This window comes from Aquila chrysaetos, chromosome 7 (genome assembly GCF_900496995.4).
Source record: "Aquila chrysaetos chrysaetos chromosome 7, bAquChr1.4, whole genome shotgun sequence".
NCBI lineage: Eukaryota > Metazoa > Chordata > Aves > Accipitriformes > Accipitridae > Aquila > Aquila chrysaetos.
In genome coordinates this window covers 10806236-10825552 of record NC_044010.1, presented here as the reverse complement: position 1 = coordinate 10825552, position 19317 = coordinate 10806236, and the positions used below count along the sequence as shown (strand labels likewise).

Below are 19317 nucleotides of genomic sequence, written 5' to 3'. Positions count from 1 at the left end.
ATAAACAGAAGATTCAGGGGGTTTATAGCATTATTATACAATGCATTTAGAGAAGTCTGGAAGACTGACTGACTTTAGGTTTCTCATATACTTGCTATTGAATAGAAAGCGGTATTGAGAATATAATTATTTTAATTGCAACTTTCATCCTCTTGAAATTCTAATCAAGGACCAAACTTCAGTAAGGAATCTCACATTTCTAATTTTCCTCAGCAAAATTAGAAAATATTATTCCTGTAAGAAGTTAACATATGTCTTCTACAATTACTAATGGCAATTTGTTTTTAGTATTACTCAGCTGCCATCTCTGTTTAGCCCTTGCTAAAATAATCTCTGGTTTTGGTCATCCAGAAAGTTTTCACCGCTGGGATACAGGCATTTTTATAGCTTTCTTTCAAAGCTATTGGGATTTGGGGGTTGCATTTGCCCTGTGACTTTGGACATTTTGTATAGTTTCTGTGAATGACTGCTGAAATTACTTGTTTGAGTAATTTCTCTGTGGAGTAACAATTTTATAATCTCTGTAAAAAGCTCCTTGCTTCTGATGCTTTTATATTCGTTTGGGCTGGCAGACTATTAAAGAAGAAGAGTTACTGATCTCAGAAGAAATTTTTTCCTGTTAACTGTGCTTTTCATTTTACCTTTGCCTCTCCAGCAGTGAATACATGCCAAAATGGTAGTTTGTCACCTTTACGCAGTTCATATATGAATTGTTCTTTGGGGAGAAAGCGAAGCAAGAGGGAATATAAAGAAGAATCAATCTCAGATCAACCATACTCATTTCTCAGGGATTTGACATATGAGCCACAAACATTTCCGTATGATGGGCTCCATGCTGATCCGGTGCCTCGTTTCAGAGCAAACTGCAAGCTGGCTACAGCTTGTGGTTCCAAGAACAAGCATGGGAGGGCTGTATGGGTTTGCCACAAATACCTTTCCTGTGCCAGTGGGAGGCACAGGAGATTTCTGCAGATAGTTTCTCTGGGTGCAGTATAAGGTAAGAACAGCATATCAAAGGAAGTGAGACTGAATTTCTCTGCCACACTATTTGTTTTCTCTCAATGAAGGACATTTATGAAGGGATTATTTTCATCCCTGTCTCTCCTCTGCATACTCTATGTCTGCACTACACATCTCCAGTCAAGGACTTGCTTTGTTTTTTGAGCAGACTTTTGCTTAGATACTTCTGCAATTCTTTTCCCTTTAGTTGAGATAGTACATGCTATTCTAAAAGATCAATTGAAATACAATTTAAAAAAAATCTCAGCATCCTAGAATGAGGTTTGTTAGACTGTGCAATAGTCTCCTGGGGATGTGGTGGAAATGACTTTGCTTGCAACATATAGAACTGCTGAGACAAAACACTAGAAATTATAGAGTAAAGAGCAAATGAGATTTTTTCCGGGACTGAGCTGGGATTTAGCAGATGTAATAGGTCAATGCAGGCAGTTTTGACTTTTTTTTCTCCCTACCTCTAACTCTGTGTAAACAAAGAAGGAACAGTTTTCATTAAAAAAAAAAATATATTTACACACAAAAAAAAAAATCCAAACAAAACCCCACAGAAAATCACTTTTAGGGAATACAGTCTTCCATGCTTTAATTGAAACTACAGTTTACTACATTTCTGTAGTGTGCTCAAAGTCACCATATACTACCTTTGTTATGGTTTAAGCCATATTTGCTTTAATTAAGTACCCTCTTTGAATTGGATGCTCTCTAGATTTGAAGTAACATATCAGATTTTCTAACATCTACACCTTGTTTTACATTTCTGTAATTTCACAAAGTTGTGTGAATGCACAGATTTTTTTTCTAAGCTGGTAAGAGTTAGATCCTTGTCTGACTTAGTTACTATTTCTCACTGTTCCTCCATCCACAAACTACACTAAATTTAAGTTCCCACAAGCAAAACCCGTATTGCAAGTTGAGGCAATCCCACAGAACATGCCATAGCATCTATCCATCAAATTCAACTGTGAGGATGCTATTTCCTTCCACCTCTTCATATAAATCACAGTTAAACAAGAGCTATGAAATATTCCTGTCCTGTATACTTGAAGGAAGTAATTTTTATGCTATCTTAAGTGAGGAAGTACTGTTAGATGTCCATGGTATACCAGGAAATGGTAGGCTTAAAGTGTTCCTCTCATTTGCGTGGGTAAAATGTGATAAAACATATATTCATAACTTGAAGGTAAAGCCAGAGTAAAATTCTATTTAAATGCAGGTAGATACTTATGGAAGTTATGGTATTCCTCTGGCTCTCATCTACATTGTTTCACGTATAAGACAGAAAAATCAAAATATGTTTTGGGAGGATGCAGGGCCAAGTTCTTTGTCATTTTTTGTTACATCAGAAGTACACTAGAGTCCACCAAGCACTGTGGGACTGACACGGTCAGACTGCCTAGCATTTAGCCCTGCAAAAATGGAAGCGCTAGGTGAATAGGAACATAGATTCAAGCCTATACAAGCTTGTGGCTTTAACACAGTGAACTAAACCAAGATTTTTCAAATGCAGATGACAATGGCTAGCTGCATAAAAAGATTTACATCTGATTTTATAGCTGATTTCAGAATGTGCTTGTCTTTAATCTTGAGTGGAAGGGTATCAGAGCCTCTGGGGAAATACAATAAATAAATGGGAAAAAAAAAGGAGAGCAAATATTTAGGTGCCTAGCTCTGGGCCTGTAAAGACGACCAAAATGGAACAGCTGGAATACCCAGATTTATTCTTTTAAGAGACAGCTAAAAGGGAGATCTCCTTGCCCTTCCCTGTTGTTTCAATTTCAAGAGCATATTATTTCATGAATTTATTTCTGGGATAATCAGTGACTGTCATGAATATCTGTAATGAACTTACAGAACCCTTGGATGAATTCAAGGAGCATTGGATCAGTCCCTAAAGTGCAACATGCCTTTTAATAATTGATCCCCTGGACATCTGGAACTGACAAATCTGTACAAGTGGTAGGTCACAAACTCCCCACCCCTATCGATGGAGAATTTTAAGGATTTGGATCACCCTTTTTAAGCCTGAACTCTATATTTAGTTGGCTTTCAAGCTCCCTACTGTATCCGGTTTTCCTGTGGGCTTATGTTTTTATTTTCATTTGATTTCAACAGATGTTATTTACTGCTATTTCCCTCTGCTTTGGAGAGGATTTATCATTGAGATGTATTTTCATTTTAGTGCACAGATACATTAAATCCAGGCATGAAGCCTGACCAAAACAGCTGGAAAGTGGACACTGAAATTAAGGCTATAGAGCTGCTTCTCTAATCTGCTGAGCAGTTTACATAAATGCAGTTTAAATAAAATGAGTCTGCAAACAGAAAAGCTTAAAGGATATTAAATCCTGGCTTTATAAATGATGGCCAAGCTAGCAGGAACCACCCCGTAGTGTGTAATCTTTCTTTCATGTAACAAGGTTATCTGGCCTCATAAGCTTCTCAGGGTAAACTTAATTAAAGCCAATGAAGAGAAAATGCAAAAGGGGAAAGGTAGCTGTTTTGATTTCAGAAATTAAGTATTTTCAAATATATATTTCTGTGGGATGGAGGTATGTCTCCCTAGTCTTAGTGGGAGAAAGCTTAATTTCATATTTCTTTTTCTTACATTTATACACATGCACACACACACACTCATAGCAAGCAGGGAGAAGGAGGTGGGGGTGAGTGGACATTTCGCTTTTCCTGGGAGATAAGAGCTCACTGAATAATAAAGATTTCCCCAAGGACAGAATATGCTACATGTGTTGGCAATGAGTTTGTCAGTGTTCCTAACATTTCTGTACAGCTGTAATTCATGGATTTAATAAAATATTGATATCTGTTTCCACAGTTCTATCATGCAGCAAAAACCTTTACATGAGCTAAATTAAACACTTCTGCAAAGGGCTGGAGACTGCATATCATTTCTTGCCCTGGTGGAAAAGCTCTGTGCCACTCCATCTGCTGTTCCAAACGCCAAACCTCACAAATATCACTGAATGGGAGGGCTGTTGTAAAGAAGTGTTTGCTATTTTTTTGAGTTTCTGTTTAGCCTGGTAAAACATCCCCCTATCAGTTTGTATCACTGAGCTGTTGCTGAGCTACAGGCCCAAGTCTAATCTCAGATTGATGAAAAACATCCAACATGACATTTGACTCAATCTGCTCATAAATAATAATACTACTACTTTACATTTATATAACCCTTTTCAGCAAGAGCTCTCCCAAAAGGCCTTTTTGACCTCCAATTTATCTATTGTGACTCTCGCTGAATTAGAGGCAAGCATAATGTTCTCCACTACCACGTACAGCGTGGCAATAGCCGCAAGACAAATTACATTTAAGATGAGATTCCAGTCATTTTAGCTATGTGATGCTCAATAATCCATCCCAGCAGAGATCACCTGTAACATTATTAGCATCTCAGTCACTCAGACAGCTGTCAACTGCATAAAAAGCTACCTGCCCAATAAGTGCTACCCCCTTTCTTCCAAATCTGGAATTTCCAACCCTCGTATAATATACACACACCTTACCTTGACAATACTTACTCCAGAAAAACAATACTTTTAAGCACAGGATTTTATAATTCACTGTTGACTAAAACCAGAAGTTTCATGAAGTTGAAAAAAAGAGGTTCCTGGACTTAGTCTGGCTTTAAGGTATTTGTGCCTCAACCCTAACCAGGGAAACACCAAAATACTGAAGTTTACCACTGTGACACTGTCACATCGAAAAGGTTGCATAAGTCATATCAAAACAGGGCTTTGTTCTGCTTGTAGTCAGGATTTTTTTCCACTTTGGCTTTTGAGGCTAGATTTTCAAAGGCATCTAGGCATCAAACAATGCAGATAGGGATTTTGAGATTCACGTGCTGTGCCTGTTGCAGCTGTTGAAGCCTAAATCCCATGAATAAAATTGCTTTTGATAAATTGGGAAGGCTGGCTTTAACAATCTGCCAATGCACAGCACCTATCTACACATCTGTCTTAGAAACTCACTAGAAGATATTTTCTCCCTGTTCCTGCTGAAAGCAGAGGTACAATTCCTATGGCCTTCTAGAAGAAGAGAATTTAGCCAATGTGGCATCTTTACTTTTGTGTAAATCTTTTCATTTGTTTCATACAGAGAGTACAGCATAATGTTTTTTAAAAACCTTCAGTTACTTAGGTTACTTTAAAATATCTTTATGGCTCACAGACTGTCAAAGACAGCTGATGACAAACTTTAGAAGAGTACATGGTAAATACACAGTAATAGAAAGAGAACACACCAACTCCAGCACTTGAAATTCTCAGCTTGTATGAGGGATCCAACCATAAATTCCTGTTCTGAATCAGGAAGAACAAGGACGTGAACCTTGCAGTGAGAGCTCATGGATTTTAGCTATTCTGGCATGATTTTTTATGATCTCTGATATTACTGTAAAATTTTAAAGAATTTTCCTCTTAGTCCAGCTTAGCTCTATTCCCAAGATTATGCCCATAAAGCCATTACATAGCACCTTGTTCTTGCAAAGAGGCAAATGTGATCAGCAATTACCAAAAGTAAACAGGATGCTGATCTTATCATATGTTATAGATTGAATCAGTACTGTAACAGAATCTAAGACAAAAGTCTAGTGAACCAGTGATTTTTCTCTACACATCCTGGCCTGCCCTGTCCTTTGTTTTTCTCACCTGCTGATACCCTTGTCCCCACGTCCAAACCTGCAACATTTCCCATTTCTGTTTGGTGTCTGCGTATCACATCTTGAAAAGTCAGATACGTATTTGCTATACAGAGACAGCAGTTTTCAAATCTGTGTTTAGACCAAAGCCCCAGGGTAGGGTTACAAAAAAATCTCACAACTCTCTACAGTGTTTCAGCTCTTAACAGCAGACATCCCATAAGCACTTACAGTTATGTTAATTATATACTATATGCCAGCTTTGCAGTTTGGCATCTGATGGTGAGCTGAAACCAAAAGGTTAAGTCAATGGTTCTGATCTTGTAACCTAAGTCTGAGCTACTCATTCCTACCTTCCTTCGGATGAAGTAATCACATAAAAATAAAGCACTTTCTAATAAAAACAGTAAGTGTTCAGACCTCTGTTCAAGACAGAAGGAATTTTGATAGTTCTGATTTTATGGACTGTAGACTAGGGTAGCAAAAGTATGTTGATTTTCTTACAGGGGATAGAAATAAAGTGAAATGAAAGCAGATGGATCTGCCCTAGCAGTGAACCATTGGATACAATACTTTGCTTCAGTGAGTATCCAAATTATTTTCAGGTAGTTTGGCACATAGGTAATTTATGTGCTTCGTTCTCCGCCTGCTATTTAGAAGCTGTTTCTCAAGTAGGGATTGTTCTCTGAACTGTTCACCTTTGCATGCACTATTTCACTCTTAACTCTTCTAATATTCTTCTTAAGGTTAACTTAGTGAAGTGAATTCAATATACTTTTTTGTTGCACTTGGAGACTCTGCTTGCGGCTGGGGTCAAACTGAAAACTGCAAGGGTGCTCTTAGGTGACTGCTTGCTTGATGACTGCATGTATCATGCAACAGAGGCTGTCCCAGCCATGATACATTTGCCGTCACTGACCAGAAGAAACTGTTAGGGCACAGTGTCCCGCAAAGGGCAATGCTACCAAGTACCTTTTTTTTGACCAAATATATAAATTATTCTTTAGAGACCTCAAATACAAAACCTGACTACTATACAATGCAGTATATTTCATTTAATATTTTGGAGTATAAAACAGAAGACTGAAGCACTAAGTATTGTCTCAGTTGAGCTGTATCAGAAGACTCAGTGTTAAAATAACAGCTTGGGTACCCCAATTTCCTGATCCCACAAACAGCAAATTAAAATGTTTGTTTGGCTGAGAAATATCAGACAGTCAGCTCATACAAAAATAAGCTCAAGGTAATGGTGATTGAGGAGTGGGTCACAATGAGGAGACAACAATGGTCTCCTAGAGGTCCTCTGTCTCCATTGCAGGATGGAGTTGGGCTCCACATGTCACTGCACCTCTAGCCTCAGCCCCAGCAGCCCCCCAGCTCACTTCTTAACACACAGAGCAGTTCAAACACCCTCCATCGTCCCTGTATCAGCAGAGCACTGCTGTTAACCCCAGTATAAGATATATGCTTGAAAGGCTTTTAAGCTACACATGATACAACGTATAGATATTCAAGAAATGCACATGGAGTCTGAGAACTCTCAAACTCCCTGGGGATAAGCAGCCCTGGTTTCTACAAAGTTTCTTACTTTCGTAGTCCTCATTGAGACATTTAAAAATCTGATAATATTTTTATCCTTACTGGTATCAGTTCTCCCCTTCATTTGGCAGGGTAGTCTAGGATAGAGAAGCGATACTATTCTTATTGACAGATACAAAAGCTTTACAGAGGACTTTGCTGGAAAACAAAAGACTCTATCCACAATGGGACTTTAGTACCTGGAAATCATAATGCTGAACTAAGAATATAGGCTCTCTATACAAAAAGACTCAAACACTTCAGAAGACTGTGATGCACAGGTGCCTCAGTGCCTACAACAGTCCAAGTTTAAAAAAGCAAACAAAATAAAACACCAACCCCTGCAATAGTCAAACAATCCAAATGTGTATAACAGCAGCATTATTATAAGGAATTTCTAGGTATCATCACCATACCTATCTGGGTTAAGCTACAAATATACACAAACTTATGTCTTTGGAGAATCCTAAATCTTTCAGAATCATCTGAAAGGCTACAGAGCTGACACTAGAAGATTTACAGAAGAGGATAAATCTTGGCAAAACACTGCATAGTAGTTCAATTATCCTGCTTCAGGGAAATCTAATTTAATTGCTGGAATGCAATCACTTCCGATAAGGTTTGATACTAACATCATTATGTGTCTGTAAATATATCTTCACCAGATGTTCTTTCTAAGGCAACTAAATAAAATTGATAGCCACCCACTTCAAATAGCAAACTATTTGTTGTTACTATTACTTGTAAAGCATCTAGTCAGATGTCAGTAACTAATTTTATTAAGAAAAAGAGATGGTCATTTCCTCTTAAAAAATTCCCCTAGTATTTGTTATTGCAGTGTTCATTTTCTATATAATTCTCCTAGCACAGTACTTCATTACTGTGGGGCCCACTTATGGCAGATTGCTCTGCTGTGTCATTTCCTGGAGGGTGAAATGAAGTCCAGCATCTCATCTCATGCATGTTTGAATGAACTATTCTAAAATTTTATGTTTAAGAATGTTGGGAAACTGCTTTCCCATATTTCCCTAACATTTGAACAGTTTCAATAAATGCAGCTGAACACAGTTTTTCATTGCTCTAGTTGTGCAAAGACACCTTAAAGACAAACAATGTATAGCTCCTAAAGTCCTTTTACACTGCAGGATTATGACATTAGGTACAACTAGAACTCATGCAGAAGCCCCGTGGTCAGTGTCAAATGAAGTAGGTAGGGCACCAGTTAGAGTGGGGTCACAGAGGCACAGCCCTGGGTAACTGCACAAATACATACTCGGGGATCTGCAGCCACAATGGACCCCCCCATTGCTGGCAGCTACATTCTTCTTGCTAGATTAAAAATCTGGGTACATGTTAAGGAGCCACAAGCATGCTTTTAGAAAGTATCCTTTGTATAAGAAACAAGCCTACCTGACTCCGATATCCTTCCACATCCTTCTGTTAGGAATATCAGTGATACAAACCTATTACTATAACAGGATTCCTCCAGCTTATGACCTGTATCTGAGAAGCCTTACTTTGTAGTTCTCCTCATACAATTTATCAGCTCCATCCTCAGAGCTTGAAGTACCTTACTGTCACATTTAGGCAGACTGTTGATCGGGGTTGCAGGTTTCCCCGCTTTACAGGATGTCACTATTGCAAGGAGAGTTAAGAGTGATTCATTTGCATCGCTTCTCATTTTCAAAACAGACATCAGAAAGAGCATTTTACACTGTCTTGGTTGAAGACAAGGTGTTAGGCTACATGGCGATTCAGTTAGACACAGGACAGCCATTCTTATGTTCTTACATGTTTTAATGTTCTCTGATATTTAAGGAAATAAGTACTTAGAGGTTCTGAGTTGCAGCATAGTGGCATTTGGAGTGTATGAAAGCTAGGAATGCAATGCAAGTCCGGATGCTGATACTGAAGCTATTTCTACTGTACAATTCATTGACGAATTCTATCACAAGTAATTTGTATTTATGAAACTGCATAATAGACCCAAGTGGGTTTTTTCAGATGTTAAGCCTATCCAATGTAATCACACTGTAGTGAATGTATCTATTGTTAGCATTAGCACTGAGAATTTAAAACTTGAATAGATTTTTGTTACCTAGGGAAATTTACGTATGTAAATGTAGGCAGCAAAAATCCCCAACCTATCAGTATTGAAGTTTTCTTGGTTTGTATGGTAAAAACCTTAAAATAATTAATCTTCTGTAGGGACACAGTTTAGCAAGATGTGCTATTTTGAAAATAGACCTTTAAGCTTTGTAAGCCTGCAAAATTTGCAAATAGATGAGAACCAACCCTTAGTAAATGAGATAAGGTAAAAAAGTATGTCCTCTTTAACTAATTGTAGACTTAATGCCTAAAGATCTTGTGAAATAACTTCTGTTATGCTAGGTATTAATATAAATTAGCTCAGCTGTGAGCATGGCCTCTCTTTTCTTAAGAGCTGAATAGATTTGCTGTGACATTACTGTAAAAACCTCTGGAGATTCTCTGTGGATAATGATGAATATTGAATTAATTTCCATAGCATTAAACTACACTGAAACATTTGACTCCTAGTTGTATTACCTGTTTTGTTCCCACAACCCCGCCAAACAAACTTCATATAAGTTCTGTATCTTCAGCTTAAATATCAGAGCACACACCATAGCTATCCTTCTCCCAAATAGCCACTGGCTTATCAGAAAGGAGAACTGGACTCCACAAGTGAAATTTTGTAAAATTTTGTTTAATAAATCCAAGTGAATCTATGTGAAGTGACACCTGGTCTTTGTCCAAGGACTCACAAAAACCTGTTACCTCAAAACAAAAGTGTGCTGTTGGGAGTAGAAGGAAGAAAGCCCAGACTGGTAGATTTCCACGTCTCAAATTACAATGCACAGTGATAACTATTAGAAAGTCTACATCTTCCAACTCTTTCTACAGAGTTTTTCTCTTTATAGTTTAAAAAAGCCAGCACTATCTTGGATACCACTGTATAGAAGCACTTGACACTCTTGACTACAATACAATCTTCTCGTACTCAGAACAAAATTCCATTTGTCTCCCAGAGGGCTTCCTGATCAGAGCCATCAACATCATTCGATCTGACAGCAGACAAAAACTCTCTTCAGAACAACATACTTTACCTATCTCCATAGCTGTACCGGAGCAACAAGTACATGAGCACATTGATACTCTCCAGAGAAATGGAGTTACGTGCAGAGAACCATGGTCGGCAAGATAGTGGTACACAGATACAGAAGGGGATTAAAGGACTCCCACCTTATGCTTCTGTGGGTCACGATAATCTTACTCTAATTCCTATTCCCCTTTACAGGAGGGAACCTATGGAGCATTCAGATGAAACTAGAGGTGTGGGAAAACCGGGCACATACAGGGGCAAGGCTGCGACTCCCACTTAGGAAAAGTCCCACAGAGCAAGACTAGCACTGGAAGTAATAAATCCACCACTCAGGGTGCTAGCTGCTGTTGCCTGTAATTCTCCAAGCTGGTGGAGACATTTACCAGCTTCAGTGAGACCCACTACCCGCACAAACCCACTCATCTCTGGATACAATTTAACCCAAGTTAAATAGCTCCCAGGCCCTCAATAAGATTCACCTGAACTGGAGATTGGTTTCCAAGAGTACCTCACATTATAGACGTTTTCCCTTTATGTAGCATGAATATTTCCAGCACAAGTCCTGCTTTTCTTTAATCATGTCTGAATTTGTAGCAGCAGAAATAACAGATATGATCAGGGGAAGCTCTGGAAAAGTGTCTGTCAAGTTGTTTGGAGTTTGTCATCCCCAGAATGAAACTAAGACAAGTTGCTGACATGGAGGAACAGCAATTGTGCTTTCAGAAAGCCTCTTACCTTACTTGGTGTTAACAGGAACCGTTAAATTAGCAGGGAGCATTAATTAATCCCCACTGGTACTACGTATCCTGTTCCCTGAAAGGCAGGAGATATATTTCAGATAAGATTTTGGAAGCACAACTAGCATAGAGCACAGTGAAAGAGACAGGTACAAAAAGGTATAAGGATTTTGTTTGACTGCAAGATGAGCCTTGCTTCAGCTGCTTTGACTGGATTCCAGTTCACAAGAATATCTTTTCCCTTTAGGTCTGCACCCAAGGACAGGTACAGCTTTGTGGCTCTTAAAATGGACTTGAGATAATTGTCTACTTTGTAGCTTGTATACTCTTAAAATCCTATTTATTTTTGCAGTGTTAATAGCCAAAGCATCCAGGGTTCAATCCAAACTGCCACAGGAGCCCATGAATGAGCTGCACTGAACAAAGATGAAGCAAACTTTCTTCTCTTCTACCAATCTTCTCAAAATAGGTCATCAGGATTGTACCGTCTGCCTAAGGCACTCGAAGTCTCTTTAGGTTAGTCATTTATCAGAAAACATCCAAAATAAGTTACACATTTTCTGCTCTGTGCTGAATTTAACCTGAAATAAGATTTGTTTCCAATTTTGATTCCTGATAATAGCTAAAATTAAAAAGAAAAACAAACAGAGGGTTAAGAGTAGGGTTATTTTTGGTTGGTTGGTTTTGTTGGTGTTTTTTTTTTTTTTTTTTAAACAGAAAGATGAAACTTCAAATAGTCTTGAGCAAAAATTAGAGTCAACTTTTATTTCTTAAAACTTGCTTAGATTTTAATCTGAGAATGTTTATGCATATGATGATACTTGAAAATAGCTTTCTTAGTGCAATATCTTTATAGGAGTGATTTGGAATATAAGCTCATTTAAGATTACTACATATTGCTTTCTTTTTTAATTGCCAAAAAGCAATGCTTTAGAAATGATGGTTTATTTAATGTTTGTATTTATAAGCCTATTAAGAATGATCTTAACACTAATACAGTAGAAGTGTTAACCATATTGTCCTCTTTTCTTCTGATTTTCAGTTATGCTCTTAATATATCAGGCAACCCTCTTACGGCACAGATCTTCCAAGTATTGGAAGCCATCTTTGACAGTTTTCACCATTATTCCTGTCAATGCTAAAGAATGAACACAGCCTGGGGTCAACAGACTGACCTCTAAACCAGAGGATCTCAGCCTGTGGTGTGCAAACTACCTGCAATTTGTAAACCATCAGAAAGTATTTTAAATTATGGGGTGGTGGGAGAAAAAAATATTCCTTATCCATTAAATCAAGGAAAGAATTTAAAAAGACGGGAAATACAAGTAGCAGATGACTATTTAAAATTTAGTCTAATTTTTATTTGACTGAATGCAACTGTGTCAAGCCATACACAACATGGTCAACAGTAAGAACAGTTAATTGTTCGATCTTGCATCAGCACAAGTGCAATCTTGACTTTCTGAGGTTTTCCTGCAGGACTTACCTATTCAGGCTGCATAATCTTTACTACTGCTGAAGGCTTTAATATTACCACATTGCTTTGGTAATCAGTGGAGCATAAAAATCAGGTATTCCATGAACCTGTTTGTAGGATCACTTTTGAAAACAGAACAACTCTGATTTATGTTAGAAAGTTGTGTTTCATAATCTAAGAGATCACAAAATTCTAAGCACAAATTGACAAGAAAAAGCTAAGACTGGTGTTTGCTTTTAGCCTAGTTTGATCAAGCTCAGTTTCTGCATGTGAGTATGTGTGTGCTTTTATCTGCCTCTCTCATCCAACTAACTAACTATTAAGCCAATTTCAGCAACATTGGACAGCAAGTAAAGGTCTTTGAAGTAAGTCTCAACATTCTGGATGTCAAATTTTCTACAAAATTACTGGAAACAGGTAGCTAGGTAGAGATGAAAGGGCATCCATTGCCTGCACTGAGTGAGTATGTTACAGTGTGACCTCAATTCATACTAAACCTCAGGGAGTATACAGAGGATAGAGAAGTGCTGAGTGTCCCAACATGAGAAAAGTTTCCATCTGAACTCAAATCTTTATTAACTGTGACATAAAGAATCCCACCATGGGACTCCAAGCCACTGAGAACCAGACCTCATTACTGCCACTGCCAACCAAACCACTTTCCCAGTTCTATTCAGGTGTGTTCGCAACCTGCATGACTAATAAAATCTCCCCAAAGAAGAGCCCTTCCTCTGCCATAAAAAAAATTAGTCTTTGCGTTGGTGTCTCAAAAAAAAAAAAAACACCAAAACAAACAAACAAAAACCCCCACTCCCATACAGTCTTTTGATCTCATCACATTATCACTTATCATGGTGCAAACTGTTTTGTTCCTGAATCCAAACTCTCGAAGCTGAGAAGGTATGTAGGATGTCACATCTCATACAATCATACAACGAAGCTGAAAACACTGTAGATACTGGTATTCATGTTCATGCATTGCACTTTCAACTGACTGTAAGTCATACAGCTCTGTGCTTAGTATGAATCTATGGAGAGGAGCTAAAACAAATGTAACAACTTCCCCCCCTTTTTTTCTTCTTTTTTTCTCTTTTTAGTTTTCTTATTATAAAGGCAGCTAAGGAAGGTTTAAAACCTGGCACACATTAGAATTGCTCAAACTCATACCCAACTGCCAGTAGCACCAGCTATTTCAGCAGCCACAATACAGACATACAACTCTTTCTCCTAGGAATGCCCTCCACACTGAGAGATAGAGGAAGATATGAATAACACATTGCCTCTAAGAAACCTAGGTCTTCAAAGTCTTTAGGCTATTTCTTGTTCTCACAGAAACAGAAAAGTGCCCTGATTTTTAAAAATTTTATATATTTTTAAAAATTATTATTTTTTCTGTACTTCCTAATCTTCCTGGCTAGTTAACTAAAATGTAGCACAACATACAGCTTGTAAAAACATGAGACATGTGGTGTTCACAGAAAGGGGAGCGGCTGCAGAGATGCCTGCAGAGGATGCTGGAATAGAGAAAAGAAAAGGGTTTCAGTAGAGCATTTTATTAACTAGTGCTTTTTTCCTTATATCTTTTTACACGTGCATTTTTTAGAACTTGCTCATCCTTCTTCTACTCTACAGCTCAGATGCTGAAATGAGTAGGGACATGCAGATCTAAATCAGTTGGCTAGCATTTCCTTGGGATATGAAGGTAGACTGGCTACCTCAAACCCCTTCCTTCAGCTGGTATATCTGTCAGAGTATAAGAAGTACTTCAGCAATGTTTCTGATTTTTTATTTTTAACAGTCATTTTCAAACCTCCTGGAATACATTGTTTTGTTTAATATCTTTATCAATGATGTGGATGAGGGGATCGAGTGCGCCCTCAACCAGTTGGCAGACAACACCAAGTTGGGTGAGAGGCTTGATCTGCTTGAGGGTAGAAAGGCTCTACAAAGGGATCTGGACAGGCTGGATCAATGGGCTAAGGGCAATAGTATGAGATTCAACAAGGCCAAGTGCCAGGTCCTGCACTTGGGTCACAACAACCCCATGCAGCGCTACAGGCTTGGAGAAGAGTGACTGGAAAGCTGCCCAGAAGAAAAGGACCTGGGGGTGTTGGTTGACAGCTGGCTGAATATGAGCCAGCAGTGTGGCCAAGAAGGCCAAGAGCATCATGGCTTGAATCAGAAATAGTGTGGCCAGCAGGACTAGGGAAGTGAGACCATACCTCAAAGACTGTGTTTGGTTTTGGGCCCCTCACTACAAGAAAAACACTGTGTCATGGTTTAACGCGATAGTGGAACGCGTCCAAAGAGCAGCAACAAAGCTCGTGAAGGTTCTAGAGAACAAGTCTTATGAGGAGCAGCTGAGGGAACTGGTGGTGTTTAGTCTGGAGAAAAGGAGTCTGAGGGGAGACTTTATTGCTCTCTATAACTACCTGAAAGAAAGTTGTAGCAAGGTGTGTGTCAGTCTCTTCTCCCAGGTAAGAAGTGATAGAACAAGAGGAAATGGCCTCAAGTTGCACCGGGGGGGGGGGGTGGGGGGGGTAGGGTTTAGATTGGATACTAGGAAAAATTTCTTCACCGAAAGAGTTATCAAGCACTGGAACAGGTTGCCCAGGGAAGTGGTGGAGTCACCATCCCTGGAGGAATTCAGAAAACACGTAGACGAGGCACTTAAGGACATAGTTTAGTGGTGGACTTGGCAGTGTTAGGTTAACAGTTGGACTCTATAATTTCAAGGGTCTTTTCCAACTAAATTATTCTGATTACCAAAGAGCCAACTCCAGGTGACACCACTATACAGGCCTGTAGCATAAGAGCACCTTGAGTTTTCCTCAAAGTACAGACCTGCAAAATTGATCCTGCATTCTAGTACCATCCTTTGGTACTAGAGTGCAGGACTACCTCCATTCTCAAATTACTCTCTATAGTCTCAGCATAAAAGTCTACAAGGGAATGAGAGGTCTTCGTTGTCTAACTCTGGCTGTGCCTCGTGTAACAGAAGTACCAACCCCTGCATTATGAACCTGTATTCACTTGCAGTAAAGGAGGAAAAAAATCTGAAGAAAGAATATTCATGTAACTTAAAAATCACATTGTCTGCCCCATTGTCCTCACTTTGCCTTCCTTCACCGGCGACATTAAGTATAAACAACCATAGATTTTAACCACCACAGAACAAGGGTGTTAGCATTAGTCTCTGAACATCTTGCCTATGTTGGCTGATGACAAACCTTCTGCTGCTTGTACTTTCTCATTGCTCTTATGCTGCCAGTGTTTGATAAAGTTCAGTGAAATCCAGAGACACCAGTCAGCAGTGCTCAACAGCACTGAGCATAATGAGTGATTAACTCAGGGCACAGATCTTTTGTTAATGGAGGCTATTTAAGAACTTAGGTAATTTGTTTATGGAAAGATTGTGACTTGGTAGTATGTGATTACAGTATTTGCTAGGTCTCAGCAGCAAAGAGCCTCTGCCCACAAGTAACACCACTGAAGTAATTAAAAGAAAATAGACCACTGATTCTACTTGATCAAAATGGGGCTTTTGGGACATTACTACAACAAAATGAGAAAATCAAAACAATAATAGCTGTAGCAAAATATTTTTGACAACATTTGTATTTCTGAGTAAGATGGCTTTAACCCCTTCTCACTGGGCATCATTCTTGTGTAATTTAATTAGCTCTGGACAACTGCCTAATGTTTACACCAAGTTTACCCCTGCTGGCTTCAGCTGGAATTTCTAGCAGTATCCCTTATTTGGCCAGGTTCATTTAATGTACTCTTGCAACTTACAGCCCCCTCCTTATCACAATGCTTTTTCCTCACAGCAAAATTTTTCTCCAAGGCCCATACCTTTTGAGCACCTATTTCTTACTTCAGTTCTGTGGGTGGAACAAGGGTAACAAGCACAGACTCAGTTTCTTAAGGGAGGAGTAACTTATTCTTCCATTCCCACCTCAAATTCCATGTGCTTCCCTTGATACATACTGATCATATGGACATGGTGAGGATAAAGTAAGCATGGAGTGTAACATTTGGAAACTGGCAATTAACAAGGAATTTATGATGCAGCACAAACTAATGCGTCATAATGCTACCTAGAACTTTTATAAACTTGCTTATAAACTGAAAAAACATAATAAAAAGCATGATTAGTACTAAATACTTATATTCTGCACACTGGGAAAAAAGGATTATATCACACTAAAAAAAAAGCTGTAGGATTCAGTAGTTAGACTTCTTAATTCTGAAAGATACTATCAAAAAGTTTGGAAGTACAAAAATCTAGTTGAGAGTTGAAGTTCTGCTGTCTGTTTAACAAATGACCAAGGTATCTCACATCAGCTTGCATACCTATTCAGAACAAAGTGAAGGATCAACTCCAGTTTCTTTATAGGACTCACCATGTTTTGGGAGAGGGTCAGCAGAAAGCTCTCAGGGAAAGCGTGAGTCTGGAGTACATGTCCATCCTAAAACAAGTCAGGAGAACAATAACATTAATTATTCTTGTCTTTTTCTACACATGCTAATTAAAGACTCTCTAAGATCCTAAAAGACTGCATTGCAACATTGCAGTTCCCCTTTCTTATAAAATACCTTGATTTAAATAAATATATAGAAAAAACAGAGAAGTCAACTCAAGTATAAAACTGGCTGTGACCATGTTCTCCCCTAGTGTTTGCCAAGCAAAGCTGCACCCCTATAAACAGGGGCAGAAAAGCCACCCTCTTATTCAAAATACCTTGTTGGACACAACCAGAACCACTTTGAGTCTATGACAGAAATGTAAGGGCAAGTTACTGGACTGCAGAGGTACACAAAGAGAGAGCTAAGAAGGAGCAACAAAGCTCCAAGCTCATCACTAGATAAAAGGACCATTGCCAGAGAGCCAAACTTATGAAAGCTTATCTGCATTTCTAATTTGGAACTGATGGCTTCAATTTGCTTGTTAAGGCTGGGGAATCCATGAGTTGAGGACAGAAAATTCTCTACATCTTTGCCCTGCTTCTGGATTGGGAAACTGATTAATGGGCTTGAAAGACAGCTAAGGCTATCACAGCTGCAGAATAAAAATAAAGTAAGCTAGTTAGCAGCTTTTATCTTCTAAAAAGGCAGGACAAATAATAGAGCTTCACCACACACCAGAAGGCCTTTCACACTGAAATACTGTTGGCTCACTTCTATGGCAGCATGAATGCAAACTGCACAGTGTGGAACAAGTTGCAGTAAGCTGGTGAAGAAGGCAATTAGCAGGAGCAGAAAACTCCAGGCTATTTCCTTTCTTACCACACATTACTTTAAGAAAGCACCACTGCATGACACATAACTCCCCTTGCTACCTACTTTAATCTATATTCAAAGAACATTAAGCAGGTAAGGCAGGGTAATGTTGCTCACCCAGCAGAAACTAAGTAAAGATGAGCAGGGAAGATCCATTCATCCTCTCTTCCAAAAAAGAACTAGAGGGTGTCAAAGAAAACTAGCAGGTGGCAAGTTCAAAACATGTATTATGTTTGTCACATAATGCCTAGGGAATCTCCTTGGCACAAAATGCTATTGATTTCAAAAAATTACCCAGGTTCAAAAAACAATTTGGCAGAAAAGAGGAGGATTCCTCATTTTTATCACATTAATGTCACTTGGAAAACTCAGTTTTGTAGAGCTGAACTAAATGACTCTAAGTGGCTATCTTAGCCAGAAAACATAGAGAAACATTGCAGAAATAATGTTGGCAAACCTGCAGAAAAAATATTAGATGCCTGTAAAATGAGAAGATATTGGTTTTGTTCACTAATATGTGAAATGCAGCATTGCACGCTGACTTGTCTTTTGTGTTACTTAGGCTTTGTGATTACACTGCTGATTGATAGTTTACACCTAGTCATATATTTAGCAACTATAGCGAATTAGGTGAAGAGGTCAACAAGTAGACAGCAAAAGGGGTCAAACTTATATCCAATAATGAAATCTCCATTATAAATAAAACAACATACAGTGAGATCTTTTCATCTGGCTGAACTACAGCAACTACTCTACTAATCCCATCAAATCCCGTTTTATATACTCCACTGCGAAACACTTGGCATCGGACACAGTCTAAAAATCAGTTGGAAGAAGCAGTGTCTCTCAAAGCCCATGCTACTTACGTGCTACACGTGCTCTGCTTCTCTAAAGACATTTGCCACAACCACTTGGATGGGCCAGCTACAGAAATCTAGCTAGGATCTGCTTACATTCCATTTTTACTTTGTTGTTGCTGTTGGGTTTCTGTTCAATCAATACACAGTGAAAGGATTAGCCTAATTTCCTACAGAACCAGCCATAATGTGACACCGTGGCAGTGTGTGTGCCTTGGCATGTTCAACCAAAATTACAGAATAAGGAAGAGGACTTAAAGATACTCAGTTCCTACAGGTTTCATACAAGACAGAGCAGAGGAGAAGGAAGACTACGATTAGCAGTTTTGAAAGTTCATTCCCCCCAAACATTTTTATCTTTTCAGGCAATTTTACAGCCAAACATGGCACTCCACGTTTTGCCAATACTCTGCAGAGGAGAGCTGATAGGGGAAACAGAGGAAAATGTTCTTGGTGTTTGCAGAGACAGCAGAATATCTTTGCATTTTTCAGTCAAAAAAATATTTATATGAGAGGTATAACCTATGAGATTCCTTCATCCTATTGCTTAGAGAAATGCTTGCATTTTTCTACAGAAAATGAGTGTCTTGCTCTGT

The 19317-nt window shown here is 38.7% G+C and overlaps 1 long non-coding RNA gene across 1 annotated transcript in view; it reads right to left on the bottom strand.

The window, feature by feature from the left end:
• The window catches only part of LOC115343816, a 210160-nt gene that overhangs the window by 69832 nt on the left and 121011 nt on the right, over positions 1-19317 (bottom strand). The window contains exon 3 of the long non-coding RNA XR_003924289.1: positions 16988-17053. This is a non-coding gene — a long non-coding RNA (uncharacterized LOC115343816). The remainder of the gene's footprint in view (positions 1-16987; positions 17054-19317) is intronic.